Source organism: Anomaloglossus baeobatrachus, chromosome 4 (genome assembly GCF_048569485.1).
Source record: "Anomaloglossus baeobatrachus isolate aAnoBae1 chromosome 4, aAnoBae1.hap1, whole genome shotgun sequence".
In the NCBI taxonomy this organism is placed as follows: domain Eukaryota; kingdom Metazoa; phylum Chordata; class Amphibia; order Anura; family Aromobatidae; genus Anomaloglossus; species Anomaloglossus baeobatrachus.
In genome coordinates, this window is record NC_134356.1 from 614,919,430 (window position 1) to 614,937,902 (window position 18,473).

Genomic DNA, 18,473 nt, shown 5'->3' on the forward strand with positions numbered 1-18,473 from the left:
CCGAACTGGTGGCCAGAGCGATCCGGGAGAAAGAGAATCTCCGGCAAGCAACCTCCCGTGTCCGAGGACCGTTGTACGTGGGGCAGGTGAGGCGGTTTGATGTCCGCCGGGGCTACGGGTTCATCTACAAGCCGGGCCTGGAGGCCGAAGTTTTTGTAGCCCGGCGGGATGTGAATGCCCACCTGCCTGAGGAACATCCCGGCCGCAATCTGATGCCGGGTGACATCGTACAATATACCCGGTACTTTGGGGAGCGGGGGTGCTTTGCGCTGGACGCCAAACTAAGGAGGGGCCCGGAGGCCCAACCGAGCGCAGACCTCCCTCCCCTGGCAGCGGCATCAGAGCTTGAGCAACCGGAGTGGGGCAGTGGATGCCCGCAATACCGTCCCCGTTGGGACCACCACTTTGTTGTTTGTTTGACAGAATGATGAAAATGATTAACCGAAGTTTCATCTGATTAGCTTTTGTGATTGAACCGGCCGGAGCCGGCACCGTTGTCCCCGTGGGGACCGTTTAAAAAGTTATTTAGCATGGGAACTATCCATGGACAAGCCCGTGAACTTGCAGGGCAAGCACAGACGTTAGTGGCTGTAAATATGTTGTTTGCAGTTACCGTTTTCCGCAATGCCGCCTCCGGAGAGGCAGGTTGGAGGGAGGGCCCTCAGTAGAGCAGGCTGGGGCCCAGCCACCAAAGGAACCGGTGGCTACCCTCTGGAGGGAAGGACAGATCCCGCTCGGGTACCGTGTGCTGGACTGTGGGTCAAGGGGTGCTGCCTGGGCTTTAGGGGCAGCATCAGGGCCAGGTTGCTTGGGTGGGAGAGAGCGGAAACCGTAACCGTAAACCGTTATGCAACGTTAAAGGAAATGTGCCTCCCGTTTTGGGAAGAGTTATTGAAAATGTATTTATGTGTTAATTTACCTTGTTATCCCTTTTTGCAGAAAAATAAAACCGGTGTAGGACGGCAGCCCGCGGACGGTCTGCATTTTGCTAAGGGGGAATGTGTCGCCCTGGACAAGCCAGGGGACACAGGTCACACACCACCACACCCTACATCCCAGGTAGGCACATCTAAGCTGAAACAAAAATCCTTGTTGCCTTCCTCCAGAGGCTGATGATTCACACCAGGGGGTGGGCCAGGCGGTTGGCTCCGCCCACCGAGGAGATCACAGCTCTGGAGGCAGGAAGTACAAGGCAGTCAGCTCAGGGACGAGCTTGAGTAAACAACAGAGTCTAGTTAAGGAAGTGAAAGTAGGAGGAAAGAAAAGTAGTAAAGGAGGAAAGCAAGAGTGGTGACAGTACAGAAAGAGAGAGAAAAGCCTGAAGTAGTCCAGCTGAGTGCAGGACAGGTCAGCAAGGTCAGCAACGGCGGTGACTGTCTGGAGGGGGACCGTTTGGAAGTTCCTGGAAGGACCCCGTAGGCTGTGTGCCCGGTGGTCTGGAGCAGTGTTCCGAAGGACAGTCAGCACCAGGGCAGGGGCCTCTCGGACCCCGGCAAGGCTTGGAGTCGCCGTAAATTGCCGAATCCGTCAGTGAAGGGGACGTAGATCCCCCAACAACCAAGACCCGAGTGAAGGCAACAACCCAACCTGTACAACAGAGACACCGCCACCGCCAGGGCACCAGTTTCTGAGGGCCAGCGCCTGCGGGCAAAGAGTAGAGCTCCTCCGGCCCAGCTTGAAGCCGGGGAGCGGGTTACCGGTGGGGACCCATCGCAACCAACTAGTACACAAGGTGCAAGGAAGAGGGACATCACCGTCACCTACTGGGAGAGCAATTGCAGCCGTCCGTGGGACCGTCTTACCAGCCGTTTGGTTTACCGTACAAACTGTGTACCACAGTGCCGCAAGGCACAGCGCTGCCCCCGCGTCCCTGCTCCCACCAGGCCCTGCACCTCCCAAGCCGTCACCGGGCCCCGGGATCACCGACCCCTACCCACGGAGGGGCAACACAACACCTGGCTGCTCCGCATCACCATCCCCGGGACCCCCGTATTGAGCAGCGGTGGTGAAATCACCACAGCCGTGGGTGGCGTCACAGACTATAAACAATCCCCACACCCAACCAATCCCTTCACTCACGGGCGAGGAGTGCCGCTCGAGAAACCCCCGGGATCCGGCCCACCGCTCGAGCCACCACTGAGCAGCAGCAGCCGGACCCGAGCAGTGGGGGTGAGCGTAGTGTGCTGACACCCTCCTCGCCGCCCGCGACATTCCTATCCGGGGTGTAGGGTGTGGTGATGTCATTACCTGTGACCCCTGGCTTGCCCAGGGCGTCACACTGACATACATGTGTGACGCCCTGGACCCCAGGGGTCACAGGTCACAACACTCACCACATACACCACCACACTAGAAAAGTACCACCAGTCAACCACAAAGACCTGATTGCCTCCCTCAGTGTTAGACAGGCACACCAGGTGGGCGGAGTCAGGCGGAAAGACACGCCCCCCCGAGGAGTCTGCTGGCCTGAGGCAGGAAGACAGAGAGAGACGGTTCAGTCCAGTCAGTGCAGTGCAGTGGAGAGGAGTGGAGTGCAACAGTCAGGCAGGTAAATGGCAGTGGCCGCCTGCAGGAGACCGGGAATATGACCAGCGGAACCGTAAGGGACCGGGACAGGGTAGTGGCCCGCCGGAACCGAACCGGGGAGCTAACTGGATACCGGAGCACCAGGTAGGGTACTCAGACCCCGACTAGGCTATATGCCACCACCATAGTCAGATTAACTGATTGCGGTCTGGACCTCAGGTGTTCATTCCCACCAAAGTCCCGATTAAAGGCAACAGCCCAACCAGTCTGGATAGTAGCCACCGCCAGAGGCCAGAGATCCGAGGGCCAGCGTCTGCGGGCAACAGGGGCTCCTACGACACATACACGCCGGGGAGCGGACTACCAGTGCCCAGGCACAGTGGTCACACTGCAAACACAGGTGCAGGAGAAAGGCAGACATTGCCAACCCGACTAGGAAGCTGCAGCCGGCTGCGGGCCCCGTTCATTCCTCCGTTTGGATTACCAGAGACTCTGTGGTTTAATCGTGAGTACAACAGTGCCATCAGGCACCGCACCGCGCTGCACCGCAACACTGCCCCTGCACCCCTGCCCACAGCCCGACCGGGCCCCGGGACCAACATCCCCTACCCACGGAGGGGTCAACACCTAGCTGCGCCACTACACCGCTCCCGGGAGTCCCCGTACCTTCACCGCAGCGGTGGTGTCCACCATTACCACAACCCATGGGTGGTGTCACGAACAATCATCCCAAAAACCAAATACCCGCATTCCCCGTGTGTAACGCCAACCCCCTTGCAGAGCGACGTGACCTTCGGGTCCGTGAGAGGCTCGACCCACCACCCGTAGAACGCGAGCACGGATCCGAGCGGCTCGGCGGCCGCAGCCGAGGCCGCGGGGCGGTACACATGGACCACCATCTGCCACCTAGCCAGCACGCCGGGGCTCCAACCCCGACGCCTTTCCTCTCTGGCTTCTACTTGAACTTCATTTTCACCTCTCCTCTCCTGCTCAGCACTCCACTACTCCACTCTCAACTCTCTTCTCTCCACTCTTAACTCTTCCCGCCCTGGGTTCTCTAGACCCCTAGGTGGGCGTTTTCCTTCCGCCTGGTCCCGCCCACTGGTGTGCCTTTACTACCCTGGGGGGGGTGACTAGGGTTTTGTCGGCTCAATGTAACCCTGTGATGGAAGGTGTAGTGTGGGGGTTTACTCTGTGTGTGACCACCTGGCGGCACCAGAGCGTCACATGTGCAGTCTGTGGCACTGACGGAGTCCGGTGCTCGGCTGTCTCCATCCCATAAACAGTGAATTGAGTAGAAGATAACACATGTTACCACCAGTCCAGTCAAGTTCATCCTCAACGTGGTTGCATAGTAAATAAGTATGGGGGTCCGATAGGTGTGAGCCCTGAATAGTAAAAATAGTTGTCATCTATTCTGTAAGAAAGGTGATGAATGTCCATGTTCGGGAAAACCTCTTTACTGTTGGTGGAGGCCTCTGGGCAAAAAGTGTGGTGGGTGTGCTGCCCCGTGCTCGGCTGCAACCGAGTCGCTCGGGTCTGGACCTTCAGAGGGTGGCTCGAGGGTCTCCGGACCCGGGCGTCCTGCGGTCACTCCGACCAAAAAGGGGTTGGCGGTTTGGGGACGTAGGTGTACGGCCGGAGCCGTGTTTTAAGTTCGTGACGCCACCCACGGGATGTGGTGAAGGTGGACACCACCGCTGCAGTTATGGGGCACCCGGGGGAGATGGTATGCAGCAAGTTGTTAACTCCTCCATGGGCAGGAATGGTGGCCCCGGGACCCGTTGGGGGTGGTTTGGTGGTGCAGGGAGATGGGCGGCTGGAGGGCACTGGTGTACTCACTATTACAATGAAACACTCAAGTCTCTGGTAAACCAACATGATGGTGGTCGGTACCCACAGCCGGCTGTAGTCGGGTTCCCCCCACCCGGTTGGTGGTCTCTGCCTTTCTCCTGCACCTGTTTGAGTTGTAGGACTGCCTGTGCTTGCAGTGTCAGGAGTCTGCTCCCTTGTTTTTGGATGTCGGAAGAGCCCGTTTGCCCGCAGACGCTGGCCTGTGGGATTTCTGAGCCTTGGCGGTGGCTTTCTATCCCCCTCGTTGGGCTGTTGTCTTCTATGAGGGACTTTGGGTGGGAAAGGACCTAAAGTCCAGACCACAATCAGTTAATTAACTCAGTCCAGTAGTTTCTAGACCTCGTTTCAGGGTCTGAGTTCCCCCTCTTGTGCTCCGGTTTCCGAGTCGGTTCCCCGGGTTGGTACCGGCGGGCCACTACCCTGTCTCGGTCCACCATGGTTCCACCGAGCTGTCTTCCTGTCTCCTGCAGACACAGGCCTACGTACGCCTCATAGCCAAAGGTGCCCGGGCTCCAACCCTGGCACCTGTCAGTCTGTCAAAGGCCTGTGACACAGGCCTGACCTCCTTCACTCCACTCTCAAACTGCTCTCTTAGACTAGACTAGACTGAACTGAACTGGGTTTTTCCTGCCTCAGGCTCTCTGAACTCCTCGGTGGGCATGTCCAACCACCTGGCTCCGCCCCCTGGTGTGTCCATCCAGCCCTGAGGGAGGTGACTAGGGTGTTATGTGGTTGGCTGGTGTTACCTAGTGAGGGGACTGGTGTTGTGCGGGGCTCTATCTGTGACTACGTGGCTGGTCCAGGGCGTCACATGGGCTCCCCACAATTGTTTTTTTTCTCCTGATTTCAATGGAAACCTTCCAGGGTAATTTAAGTAATAGAGACCCCAATCTGGGAAAAGGGGACGGAGCCAGCATGGGCCTATTGTGCTTGTCCATCCTTGCCTAGGAGTGTTACCTTTATTGATTACATACAACCACCCTTGTTGATTATATACATTTTTTATTGCCTAAACATGAACTGATCTCAGTTTTTTATATTAAGTAAATAAAAGTTAATTTTTATTTGGATTACCTCTGGATCCTTTTGCTTCTCATTCAGTTTACCGGGTGCTACTTCCACCCTTTCCTTGCAGAACTCCCTGGATTAATTGCGATCACAATGAAGGGAAGGTAAGCTGGCTTTTTTGTATTTTTTAAAATTGATGTAATGATATGTGAGGTATGATGTGAAGAGTAATGGGAATTATGTCCTGCTTTATTGTGTAGTGTGGAATTGTGATTTGATATTTAAATGTAAACTATGTTCCACTGTACTGAGGGGAAGCTAGGTTTGATAGTTCGGGAAGGAAACAGTTAACAGTTGGGACTAGCCCATAGTGGGAAGGGTTAAGTTCTAGGGAAATAGACAGTTTCTAACAGTTCCTATGGGCTAGTTGACCGTCAAGGCCGCATGACGTGGGTGTCTCTGCAGCTTGTGGAGACTGGAGCCAAAGATCCTAAGCAGCAGACTAAGGCCACTTTCACTCATCAGTATTTTTGCATCAGTGTTTCATCAGTATTTGGATGCCAAAAACAGGATTGGAACTTACAGAGAAAAACTATAATTGAAAGACTAACACCTGTACTGTGTTTTGGAGATACTCCTGGTTTTGGCATCAAAATACTGATGAAACACTGATGCAAAAACACTAATGTGTGAAAGAGGCCTAAGAAAGAGAAGACTGGCCAGAACACTGACTGAACTGTCGCGGGCGGAGGAGGGGACGCCGCGATCTCCCACTGCTCGGGTCCGGCTGCCGCTACTGCTGCGGCCTGCTGCTGCTCGGTGGCTCGAGCGATGGGCCGGATCCCGGGGACTCGAGCGGCGCTCCTCGCCCGTGAGTGAACGGGGATTGGTTTTTGGGATGGTTTATTGTCCGTGACGCCACCCACGGTTGTGGTGATTGTATGGACACCACCGCTGCTCTGTATGGGGATCCCGGGAGCGGTGACAGGGAGCAGCAAGGTTGTTAGTTCTCCCCTCCGTGGGTAGGGGGTAGTTGTCCCTGGGCCCAGTGATGAGGTGGGTGATGCAGGGCTTGGTGGGGTGCAGGGACGCGGGGGCAGCGCTGTGCCTCACGGCACTGTGGTACTCACTCAGCCTGAGACGATGACACAGTTCTCGGTAAAACACACGACTGGAAAGACGGCTGCACTTTCTTTTCCCCAGTAGCTGACGATGACGGTCCCTTTTCCTGCACCTGAGATGATGATGGTTGCGATGGGTTCCCACCGGTAACCCGCTCCCCAACCTGGTTATGGGCCGGAGGAGCCCTACTTTGCCTGCAGGCGCTGGCCCTGAGAAACTGGTGCCCTGGCGGTGGCGGTGTCTCTCTCCAACGGTTGGACTGTTGCCTTCAATCGGGACTTGGTTGTTGGGAGACCCAGAGGTCCCCTTCACTGAAGGATTTGGCAAATTCACGGCGACTCCTAGCCTTGCCGGGATCCGAAAGGCCCCTGCCAATGGTGCAGACTGCTCTTCGTATACCGCTCCGGTACCGCCGGGCCACCACCCGTCCACGGTCCTTCCGGCAACCTCCAAGCAGCCTCTCCTGCAGACAGTCACCGCCGTCTGCTGACCTTGCTGTTCTCAGTCCGGGGCACACACCTGGACCAACTTCAGGCTTTCTAACTGTCACTTTTTCTGTCACTCTTAAGGCTGCTTTACACCAGACAATCTATCGTGCGATAGATCGTCGGGGTCACGGTTTTTGTGACGCACATCCGGCATCGCTGGCGATGCCGGCCTGTGTGACACCTCCTAGCGACGCAGTATCGCTCACAAATCGTGAGTCGGGTACTGCTCGTTAGGTTCCATAATATCGTTTAATTTGGTTGATCATCGTTTCCGTGGTAGCACACGCCGCTCCGTGTGACACCACGGGAACGATGACCAGCTCACCTGCCTCCCGCGGCGGCCGCCGGCTCTATGTGGAAGGAAGGAGGTGGGCGGGATGTTTACATCCTGCTCATCTCCGCCCCTCCGCTTCTATTGGCCGGCGGCCGTGTGACGTCGCTGTGATGCCGAACGTCCCTCCCACTTCAGGAAGTGGACGTTCGCCGCCCACAGCGAGGTCGCATGAGAGGTAAGTATGTGTGACGGGGGTTACTGACTTTGTGCGACACGGGCAGCGATTTGCCCGTGACGCAGAAAGGACGGGGGCGGGTACGATCGATTGTGAAATCGCACAATCGATCGTACCATGTAAAGCAGGCTTTACTCTTCTCACTAGCTCTTCTACTACTTCCTTCTCCTTCACTCCCCTAGCTTGAACTGCCTGGTTCCCCGCCTCCAGGGCTGTGAACTCCTCGGTGGGCGGAGCCAACCGCCTGGCCCACCCCCTGGTGTGAACATCAGCCCCTGGAGGAAGGCAACAAGGATTTTTGGTTAGCCTTGGTGTTCCTATCTGGGGTGTAGGGTGTGGTGGTGTTATGACCTGTGACCCCTGGCTTGCCCAGGGCGTCACAGAACCATCAGAGTCAGGTCAGTGGACCAACCAAGAGAACCAGTGACCGAGAGAGACAGGTCCTTAAATAGGATGCTCAGCAGTATTGCCCCAAGTAGCTTACAGCTTGTCATAGATCTGGTCTAAAGGCTATTCTCCTTGTGGAGACTGAGACACCATTACAGTATGCCAGTGGTGATGAGACTTTAAGCTACATTGCTCATCTGGGAAATTAGCAAATTGTCTCTTCAGTGAGGAAGTAGACAAACTCTAGTGCCACCTATTGGAGGTAGCATTAGAGTCACTTTTGACTTTTAGGATTGCTATCTCCAATAGGTGGCACTAGAGTTTGTCTACTTCCTCAATGAAGAGACAATTTGCACCACTGGCATGCTGGAATCGTGTGTCAACCTTTGCAATGAGAATAGCTTCCCCTTTAGACCCCGTCTTAGCCTCTCATGCAGCTTGTCATAGAGAAATTTTACAAATTCAGAAGACATCTCTGTCTCTCTAAAGAAGACAAATCCACCTCGTTCCAAACTGAAAATATGAGATTAATTACAGCTAGAGACAAAGAACATGTCCAATGAAGCTAGGATTTCCTGGTGTGGACAGGTGATTAAAACTGGTATTTCTGTTGGGAGTATACATGAAGCCTGGATTTTGTATAGGTAAGTGTGGAGTAGTGGCCTTACAGAGGAACCAGCGAGTTCCGTTCAAAAGATTTTTTCAGAGACTAAAGCGGGCTTTACACGCTGCGACATCGCTAATGCGAACTCGTTGGGGTCACGGAATTCGTGACGCACATCCGGCCGCATTAGCGATGCCGTTACGTGTGACACCGTTAAGCGATTTTGCATCGTTGCAAAAACGTGCAAAATCGCTAATCGGCGACACGGGGGTCCATTCTCAAATCTCGTTACTGCAGCAGTAACGAGGTTGTTCCTCATTCCTGCGACAGCACACATCGCTGCGTGTGACGCCGCAGGAACGAGGAGGCTCCCCTTACCTGCCTCCCGGCCGCTATGCGGAAGGAAGGAGGTGGGCGGGATGTTACGTCCCGCTCATCTCCGCCCCTCCGCTGCTATTGGGCGGCGGTTCAGTGACGTTTCAGTGACGTCGCTGTGACGCCGCACGGACCGCCCCCTTAGAAAGGAGGCGGTTCGCCGGTCACAGCGACGTCGCCGGACAGGTAAGTATGTGTGACGGCTGTGGGCGATGTTGTGCGGCACGGGCAGCGATATGCCCGTGTCGCGCAACAGATGGGGGCGGCTACCCACACTAGCGATATCGGGACCGATATCGCAGTGTGTAAAGTAGCCTTAAGGCATAGGTAGAAAATTATGAATATTGAGGATTGTAGCAATCGGATATTGATGGGAAATACATTTTTATCTTTGTGATTCCCAGACGAAGAGCCTGCATATTTTTTCATAACTATAAGACATGTCTATGAGCTCCAAAGTAATATCAGTCAACTGGATGATGCTAGCCATGCCACATTTCATATATATGGTTGAAACCAGACGTTTGCATACACTATCTATAAAGACACATCTGCATGTTTTTCTCCCTTTCTGACATGAAATCAATGTTTTAGGTCAATTAGGAACCAAAGTTATTTACATATATTTGCCAAATGTCAAAAATAAAAGCTCTAAAACTTGTCATTTTAACAGCAAAATTAAATTTCAATTGAGTTGAATAGGAATAGCATTCAAAGAGTATTTGAAGCTGTTTTTGAGGAGGACTGTCATGTGCCACCCTGATCCGCACACGCGGATTACTACTACGTTGTCAGACTCTGTTCACAATGCAGCAACATGGCCTCTATTAAGTGCTCAGCTCGGCGGGACATCGGCTGAGTTGATTCACTGCTCCCAGCCATGCAGGAGTTAATCCTTTTTTGGATCAGTGTGCAGCTCTTCTGCACAGGTGCTCCCTTCCTATTTAAGGCTGGGGAGTGTAGTAGGAGATCGCCGAAGATAGCTTCAGCAATCATGGTCTCAGTAGTTCTCAGTTCATGGTGAACAACAGTTGCTTTTCTGCATGGTGTGAACGTTCCCCTGCTGTGAGTTTATTCCCTACCCATTTCTTTATTCCCCTGTACACATGTTGTCTCTCCTTTGTGTTTGAGTGCAGTGTGTATGAGGTTTTGTTTTTCCTTGTCTGTGCTTTTTCTGTGGGGTTTTGTTATTGGGTTTTTCTGGCCTGCTCCCAGGGTGGGGGGAGTAAGATCAGGGCTTGGACAGGAGACAGGGTCATGTTGGAGGCTCGGACCTGACTACCATCAAGCGTACCTCCGAGATAAGGAACAGCGCAGAGTCTCAAGTCTAAGGACCAGTTTAGGAACCCCTAGTCCATCAGTACATACCCAGTGAGAAGGGTATAGCAGCAAATTGGCTTCAAAATCCTCCTAAATTAAAAGCTCATTGAGATCCTAACCTTAAGCCTTCTTTACACGGTATGATCTATCATGTAATTTAACGATCGATCGCAGCCGCCCCCGTCGTTTGTGCGTCACGGGCAATTAGTTGCCCGTGGCGCACAAAGTCATTAACCCCTTGCCACACGTACTTACCTGCTGTGTGACGTCGCTGTGGGCGGCGAACATCCTCTTCCTGAAGGGGGAGGGACGTTCGGCGTCACAGCGACGTCACACAGCGGCCGGCCAATAGAAGCGGAGGGGCGGAGATGAGCGGGACGTAAACATCCCGCCCACCTCCTTCCCTCCGCATAGCCGGTGGGTGCCGCGGGACGCAGGTAAGATCTGTTCATCGTTCCCGGGGTGTCACACGGAGCGGCGTGTGCTACCCCGGGAACGATGAGCAACCAGCGCCATCTTAATTAAACGAGATTATGAAACCGAGCGACGAGTACACGACTCACGATTTGTGAGCGATACTGCGTCGCTCGGAGGTGTCACACAGCCCGACGTCGCAAGCGATGCCGGATGTGCGTCACAAAAACCGTGACCCCAACGATCTATCGCACGATAGATCGTCTCGTGTAAAGCACCCTTAAGGGGTTAAACAAATTAATGAAACAAATCAAACTGTGAAGTGGTAATGTGTTTGAGTGCATTCACTTAGCCTGGTACTTGATACAAGTATAAAAGAGCTTTTGTCATTCATTAATAGCCTAAGAAAGTGTGACAGCTACAAATACAGCAATTGTATCGGCCAGATAATGCCTTCGGCCGTTTGCTGCTTGTGGTTGCTGCCAAAGAACAAGCCACGAAGAACAAAAGTAAAATTTGCGTAGTCCAATCTTCATGCTCCGCTGAGAATTTCCACGCTTCTACGATGAGGGTGACGGAGTCAGAAGGGCTGTTTTGGTTCCTGAGCAGGTAACTATGATACAGATGAATTATTCGTTTCCCACTATTAAGTGTTTATTTAGTCACTTACAGCCTATTCTAGGCCCTATTTCCCAGCAGTCAAGAAATACCCGTTACTTCTGTCACTTTACATGGCATGTGCCAAGATGTGCGTGGGGAAGCTGGCAGAAGACCGGCTTTACCGTAAGAGAAAAAGCAATGTTACTATCAGTGATCATCGCAGCGTGAGAAGGTGTTCAATTTCAACATACAACACCTGAGAATCAGCACGTCTGAAAAACTATCGAGAACGAGGACACAAACTGGGCAATTTACTAGAATTACATCAGCTCCACAGACCCTTGTGCCAAGCCACTGGTTTCCCATCGGACCAAGGCAACATCTGGATGGAGTATGCATGTACCATCCATCTTTATTGGGTGCCATGGTTTCCTCATATTTTGCAAAATTCACACCAATTGTTTAATGTCTATCGTCGAAAATCGAAGTGTGGCTTTTGGAGATTTCAGTTCTCTGACTCACAAAAAGCCTCCTACAGAAGAAGACTAGAAAGGACCGTAGGCATCTGGCCAAAGCTACCTCTCCATGGTCCTTTAACAATCTATGGCACAATTGTCACCATTCCGTTGTGCAGAACATTCTGTATTGTTCTGCCATACTCTTTTGCAGAGCCATAATATGTTGCCTATGGTGCAGAGCGTTTTGCAGGATGAATGCTCTGCTGGTTGTTTCACAGCACTGGGTTTCACGCTAGTCCTGGGAGGTGCTCTCACAGATGCTTCTCGTTCCCGGTGATTGTTCTGCTTCCTTAGGGAGCATGTTAGCTCTGGCCGACGCCGGTCGTACGTCCTGGTTACAGTTGTGCTATTGGCTCCTTTGGTGCTCAGTATTCAGATCTTGGTCTCTCGACTCCGGACTGCTGTTTACCCGTCTCTGCCTGTCCTACCGTTTCTGTTGTGATTTCCTGGCTTCAGACCTCAGACTTCCTCCTGACCGCATCCTCGCCTGCTCCCTATATCTTGCAAGTACTCTTCTGGCACCCTGACCTTTGGCTTGTACCTCGACCTCGTCTCTCTGCTCCCTGTGTACTATCATGCCCTCCTGGTTTATGATCTCTGCCTGTCTGACTACCTCTTCATTTACTGCATACTAGTAGAGTCTAGCATCCCCTTGTGACAGTCATCATGTCATCACGACAATGAGTTTAGTTGCAATTTTTTTTATTATTTTTTTTCAAAAACTTGAAGTCCTAATTTTCCAATTCTGTACTCAAAATAATTGCTGACCACAAGACAGATATTACAAAATATAAAGTGAAAGTTGCCATCACTGGACTATATGTAGATGACTACCTGCTCGATCAATTGACGTTTTACAGGGTAAGAAGGGACAGAAATGGGTCTTGTAAGAAAATCCCTCTTATGCCTAGTTTCACTAATATACACTATTAGTTTCACTAGTTTATACACTAATAGAGTATATTGCAAAAGTGAGTACACCCATCATTTTTTTGAAAATATTTTATTATATCTTTTCATGGGACAACACTGAAGATCTGACCCTGTGATACAATGTACAGTATTTAGTGTGCAGCTTGTATAAAACTGTAAATTTGGTGCCCTCTAAATAACTCAACACAGAGCCATTAATGTCTAAACCGCTGCCGTCAAAAGTGAGTACACCCCCAAAGGAAAATGGCCAAATTTTGTCCAGTGTCAATATTTTGTGTGGCCACCATTATTTCCAATCACTGCCTTACCTCTCTTGGGCATGTAGTTCACTAGAGCTTCCCAGGAGCCACTGGATCCTCTTCTATCCTCCATGACGACATCATGGAGCCGGTGGATGTTAGAGACCTTGCGCTCCTCCACTTTCTATTTGAGCAGGCCCCATAGATGTTCAATACGGTTTAGGTTCAGCACCTTTACGCATCATTTCTTCAGCAAGGCAGTGGTCATCTTAGACGAGTGTTTGGGGTTTTTATCATGTTGGAATACTGTCCTGCGGCCCAGTTTCTGATGGGAGGGTATCATGCTCTGCTTCAGTATGTCACAGTACATGTTGGTATTCATAGTTCCCTCAATGAACTGTAGCCCCCACAGCCCGCAGCTCTCATGTAGCCCCAAACCATGACACTCCCACCACCATGCTTGACTGTAGGCAGGACACACTTTTCTAATGTACTCCTCACCTGGTTGCTGCAACACATGCTTGAAACTATGTGAACCAAATAACTTTATTTTGGTCTCAGCAGACCACAAGACATGGTTCCAGTAATTTTTGCCCTTAGTCTGCTTGTTTTCAGCAAACTGTTTGTAGGCTTTCTTGTGCACCATCTGTAGCAGAGGATTCCTTCTGGGATGACAGCCATGCAGACCAATGTGATTCAGTGTATGGTGTATGGTCTGAGCACTGACAGTCTGACCCCCTATCCCTTTAACCTCTGCAGCAATTTTAGCAGCACTCATATGTCTAATTTGAAACGCAACCTCTGGATATGACGCTCAGCACGTGCACTCAACTTCATTGATTGACCATGGCGAGGCCTGTTCTGAGTGGAAACTGTCTTGTTAAGGCACTGTATGGGCTTGGCCACTGTGCTGCAGCTAAATTTCAGGGTGTTGGCAATCTTCTCATAGCCTCGGCCATCATTCTGTAGAGTAATAATTCTTTTTTTCAGATCCTCAGAGAATTATTTGCCATGAGGAGCCATGTTGATCTTCCAGTGACCAGTATTAGAGAATGTGTGAGCGATAACATCGAATGTAACACCCCTGCTCCCCATTCACACCTGAGACCTTGTAACACTAATTAGAGAAAATGGATGATTGGGCACAATTTGGCCAGTTTCATTTACGGGTGTACTCACTTTAGTTGCCAGTGATTTTGACACTAATGGCTTTGTGTTGAGTTATTTAGAGGGCACCAAATTTAATTGTTATACAAGCTGGACACTGATACAATGTAAAGTAGTCAAAGTTTGATATCTTCAGTGTTGTCTAATGAAAAGATATACTAAAATATTTATAAAACTGTGAGTGGTGTACTCACTTTTGTGATATACTGTACATATAAGTGAGTGGAGTGAAGGTTTCCTGTTCATGAGTCAATCACATACATCCTGCAGAATCCTGAGTTGTATAGTATGATTGCATGTGCCAGGTAAATTTACAGTAAACTTACAGGAGGAGACTCCTTGAAAAAAGTTATTATGTTGGCAAAAGTGTTATCAGAAGCCTCTTAGGGGGGCTTTACACGTTGCAACATCGCTACCCATATATCGTCGGGGTCACGTCGTTAGTGACGCACATCCGGCGCCGGTAGCGACATCGAAAAGTGTAAATCCTAGGTGCGATGATTAACGAGCACAGAAGCGTACAATATCGCTGATCTGTGTAACGTCGTTCATTGCCATATTATCGGTTCGACCACAGGTACAATGTTGTTTGTCGTTCCTGCAGCTCCACACATCGCTGTGTGTAAACCCGCAGAAGCAACAAGCATCTCCTTACCTGCGTCCCGAAGGCAATGCGGAAGGGAGAAGGTGGGCGGGATGTTATGTCCCGCTCATCTCCGCCCATCCGCTTCTATTGGCCGGTCGATTAGTGACGTCGCTGTGACGCCGAACGCACCTCCCCCTTGAAGGAGGGATTGTTCGGCAGTCACAGCGACGTCGACGAGCAGGTATGTGCGTGTGAAGCTGCCATAGCGATAATGTTCGCTACGGCAGCTTCACCACAGCAATCACCACATATCGCATGTGCGACGGGGGCGGGAACAATCGCGCTGGACATCGCTAGCAATTGCTAGCGATGTCGCAACGTGTAAAGCCCGCCTCAGAACCTCCTGGTCTGCCAAATTCCCTTTGCACGATGCAGGGGAGCTTCATCATCAGACTGGAGCAGCCTGTAGAAGCCAATTAGGGTTTTAGAGGCCCGTAAAAAAAAGAAGTGTAGTTATGATACTAATGGTCACACTCCACAAAATGGAGTCTCCTACAAAACCATTTAAAAGAGTAGTGTAGTAGGGTGTCACAGGGTGTAGGGCGTCACGGGGTGGTAGTATTTGACAAGGGATTAACTCTGGGTTCCTGGCACGCTACATGAAATACACAGTCCTGACTGGGTGTGTGGGCTTATGTTGTATGAGTCGTTTGCCCGAGTAGGCCACTTGCTGCCCAAGGCCAGCTGACAACTCAGGAGACCAGCAGTCCATTTTAAACAACTCTTTATTAGACGGTTCCTCAGCAACAACTTCACACATGAGATATTTGGCACATAACGTTCAGATAGTTTCTTCAGTACAAGGCATTCTCAAACACAATCTCAGTTCCCACTGGGTTGCCTTCATTCCTACTGGTCGTGTGAGTCCCAGGACAACCCAGTCCACCACAACAGTAGAGTTCACAACAGTTATTTGCCTTTCTATAGCTCCATGTCTCTTCTCTTCGTATAGGAGGGTGAAGTAGAGACTATGCTCTTCAAACACTTGAGGGAAATTCCACCAGGGTAAGCCGACTACAGTCATGTGCCAGTTGGAATTAGCCCATTACCTTGACCATTAGGGTTATGTCCTCTTGCTCCTTTACTCTGGGACCGCTCTGTTCAAGGGTGGGTCTCTAGCCTCACTATTGTTTCCGTTTGATGTTCCAGCCAACACTCGGGAATCATGCTATCTTCATTCTGGTCTCCTTCTTTCCCCTGGCACAAGTCACTGCATATGGCCTTGACAGTCTGCAGATTATACATCCGTTGCTGTTACAAACTGTTTCTTCACTAACGTTCTCTAAGGAACTGTCTCTTTCCCTATCAGCTAATTCCTCCCATTGTGGGCTAGTCCCAACACTTAACTACTGCCTTGTCCTACAGTCTGGTAACCACATATAAAATGCTATACATTACATTATACATCACATTACCAATGCTACTTTTGTCTGCAATGCTGACATTATTATTATTTAATATTATGGCGCCATTTATTCCATGACGCTTTATATGTGCTGACATCACTTAGGCAGCACTGCAGCCGATCAGTGAGCTCAGTAGCTGTGAGAGGCCTATGGGGTACTTTGCCCGTTGTGACATCGCTAGCATCGGCTAGTAATGCCGAGCGCGATAGTACTCACCCCCATCGCACATGTGATATCTTGTGATAGCTGCCGTAGCGAACATTATCGCTACGGCAGCTTCACACGCACTTACCTGCCCTGCGACGTCGCTCTGACCGGCGACCCGCCTCCTTCCTGAGGGGGCGGGTCGTGAGGCGTCACATGGATGTCACACGGCAGGCGGCCAATAGAAGTGGAGGGGCGGAGATGAGCGGGACGTAAACATCCCGCCCACCTCCTTCCTTCCACAAATAACCGGTGGAGGCAGGTAAGGAGATGTTCCTCGCTCCTGCGGCTTCACACACAGCGATGTGTGCTGCCGCAGGAACGAGGAACAATATCGTATCTCCTATTGGTGCGACATTATGAAAATGTCCGACGCTACACAGATCACCAATTTACGACGCTTTTGCGATCGTTTATCGGTGCATCTAGGCTTTACACGTTGCAACGTCGTTACCGGCGCCGGATGTGCGTCACTTTCGATATGACCCCGACGATATTGCAGTAGCGATGTTACAACGTGCAAAGTACCCCTATGACATTGGGAGCAACGGTGGAGACTCAATGCTTGGTCCTTATCATTTGTCCTATTACAGGCAGGAGATTGCTGTGTTCTCACGAAGCCAGTGGACATAGTGCAGAACAGTAGACTCCATACTAAGAGAACACTTGAATTTCTCATTGATGCACATTCTCACAGGAAGAGGGTAGGAGATGATGCCAGGGAGAAGCGGCATTACTCTGGTAGGAGATCCATTACTATGCGTTGTGCAATGCAAACAAGGCTCAACAGCGATGAGAGAATCCTGATTATTATCCTGCCAAGCATAAAATGAGAACAATGTACTAATCAGCCGTGTCACTCACCCACGTAGATCTGGTAGCTCGCCAAAAGTGCGGACTGTGACCATCAGGACTCCGGATAAGTATTATTAGAAATATTATGGGCAAAACAATACAGTTACCATTACTGTTCATAAGAGAGAGATGGTGGAGTCAGGATTAGGTGACCACGCAATTAGGGGCACTTTATTATATTAAGTATACATTGTTTGATGCCTTGTTCCCACTCACATTCCTTGAGATCACTTTAAGGCTATGTGCCCACGTGTGCGCTCTGCACCGCACAGAAAAGGTCCGCTTCAGAGAGCAGCTGAACAGCTGCGTTCTGAAGCGCATGGTGCCGACAGAGAACGTGCGCTCTGCATGCTGCCTCTCCCTATAGACAGCATGCAAACCGCACGAAAGAAGTGACATGTCACTTCTTAGAACGCACCAATTCGGGCAGCAGCCGAATCGCTGCGTTCTAATATGCCACGTGCGCACGGCTCCTGCACAATCTCCATAGATTGTGCAGGGGACGCAGGACGCATGCAGTTACGCTGCGGTGCAGAACGCAGCGTAACTGCATGCAATACGCACACATGCGCACATCCCCTAAAGGGGCTTTGTCAGAACAAAATGACTGTTCAAACCAAGTACAGGGGCGTGGTCCACCCTTTACTTGGCAGATATATGCTGTCATGGCCGAAAGTTTTGGCACCCTTGAAATTGTTCCAGAAAATGGAAGTATTTTTGCAATAAAATTATTGCAGATACAGGATTTGTCATACACATGTTTATTTCCCTTGCATATAGTGAAACAACACAAAAAAAAGCAGAGGAGAAAAGGCAAATTGGAAATAATTTCACGCAAAACCCTAAATGGCACCCTCAACTTAATATTTGGTTGCACTTCCCTTAGAATAAATAGCTGCAATTAGTCGCTTCCTATAACCGTCTGCAAGCTTCTTCCACCTCTCACCTGGAATTTTGGACTCTTCTTTATAAACTGCTCCAGGTCTCTCATATTTGAAGGCATCTTCTCCCAATAGCAATTTTAAGATCTCTCCACAGATTTTCAATGGTATTTAGTTCCGGACTCATTGCTGCCACTTTAGAACTTCCAGCTCTTTGTTTCCATCCATTTCTGGGGGCTTTTTGAAGTATGTTTGGGGTCATTCTCCTGGTGGAAGCACCATGACCTCAGACGCGACCCAGAATCCTTTGGTAATCTTCAGATTGGCTGTAAAATAAGGAATTTAGTTCAGCTCACCACTCCAAAGCAGGTATCTCCAACTTCTGGTCTGGTGCACGGAACAAGTGGTTTGGCTTCC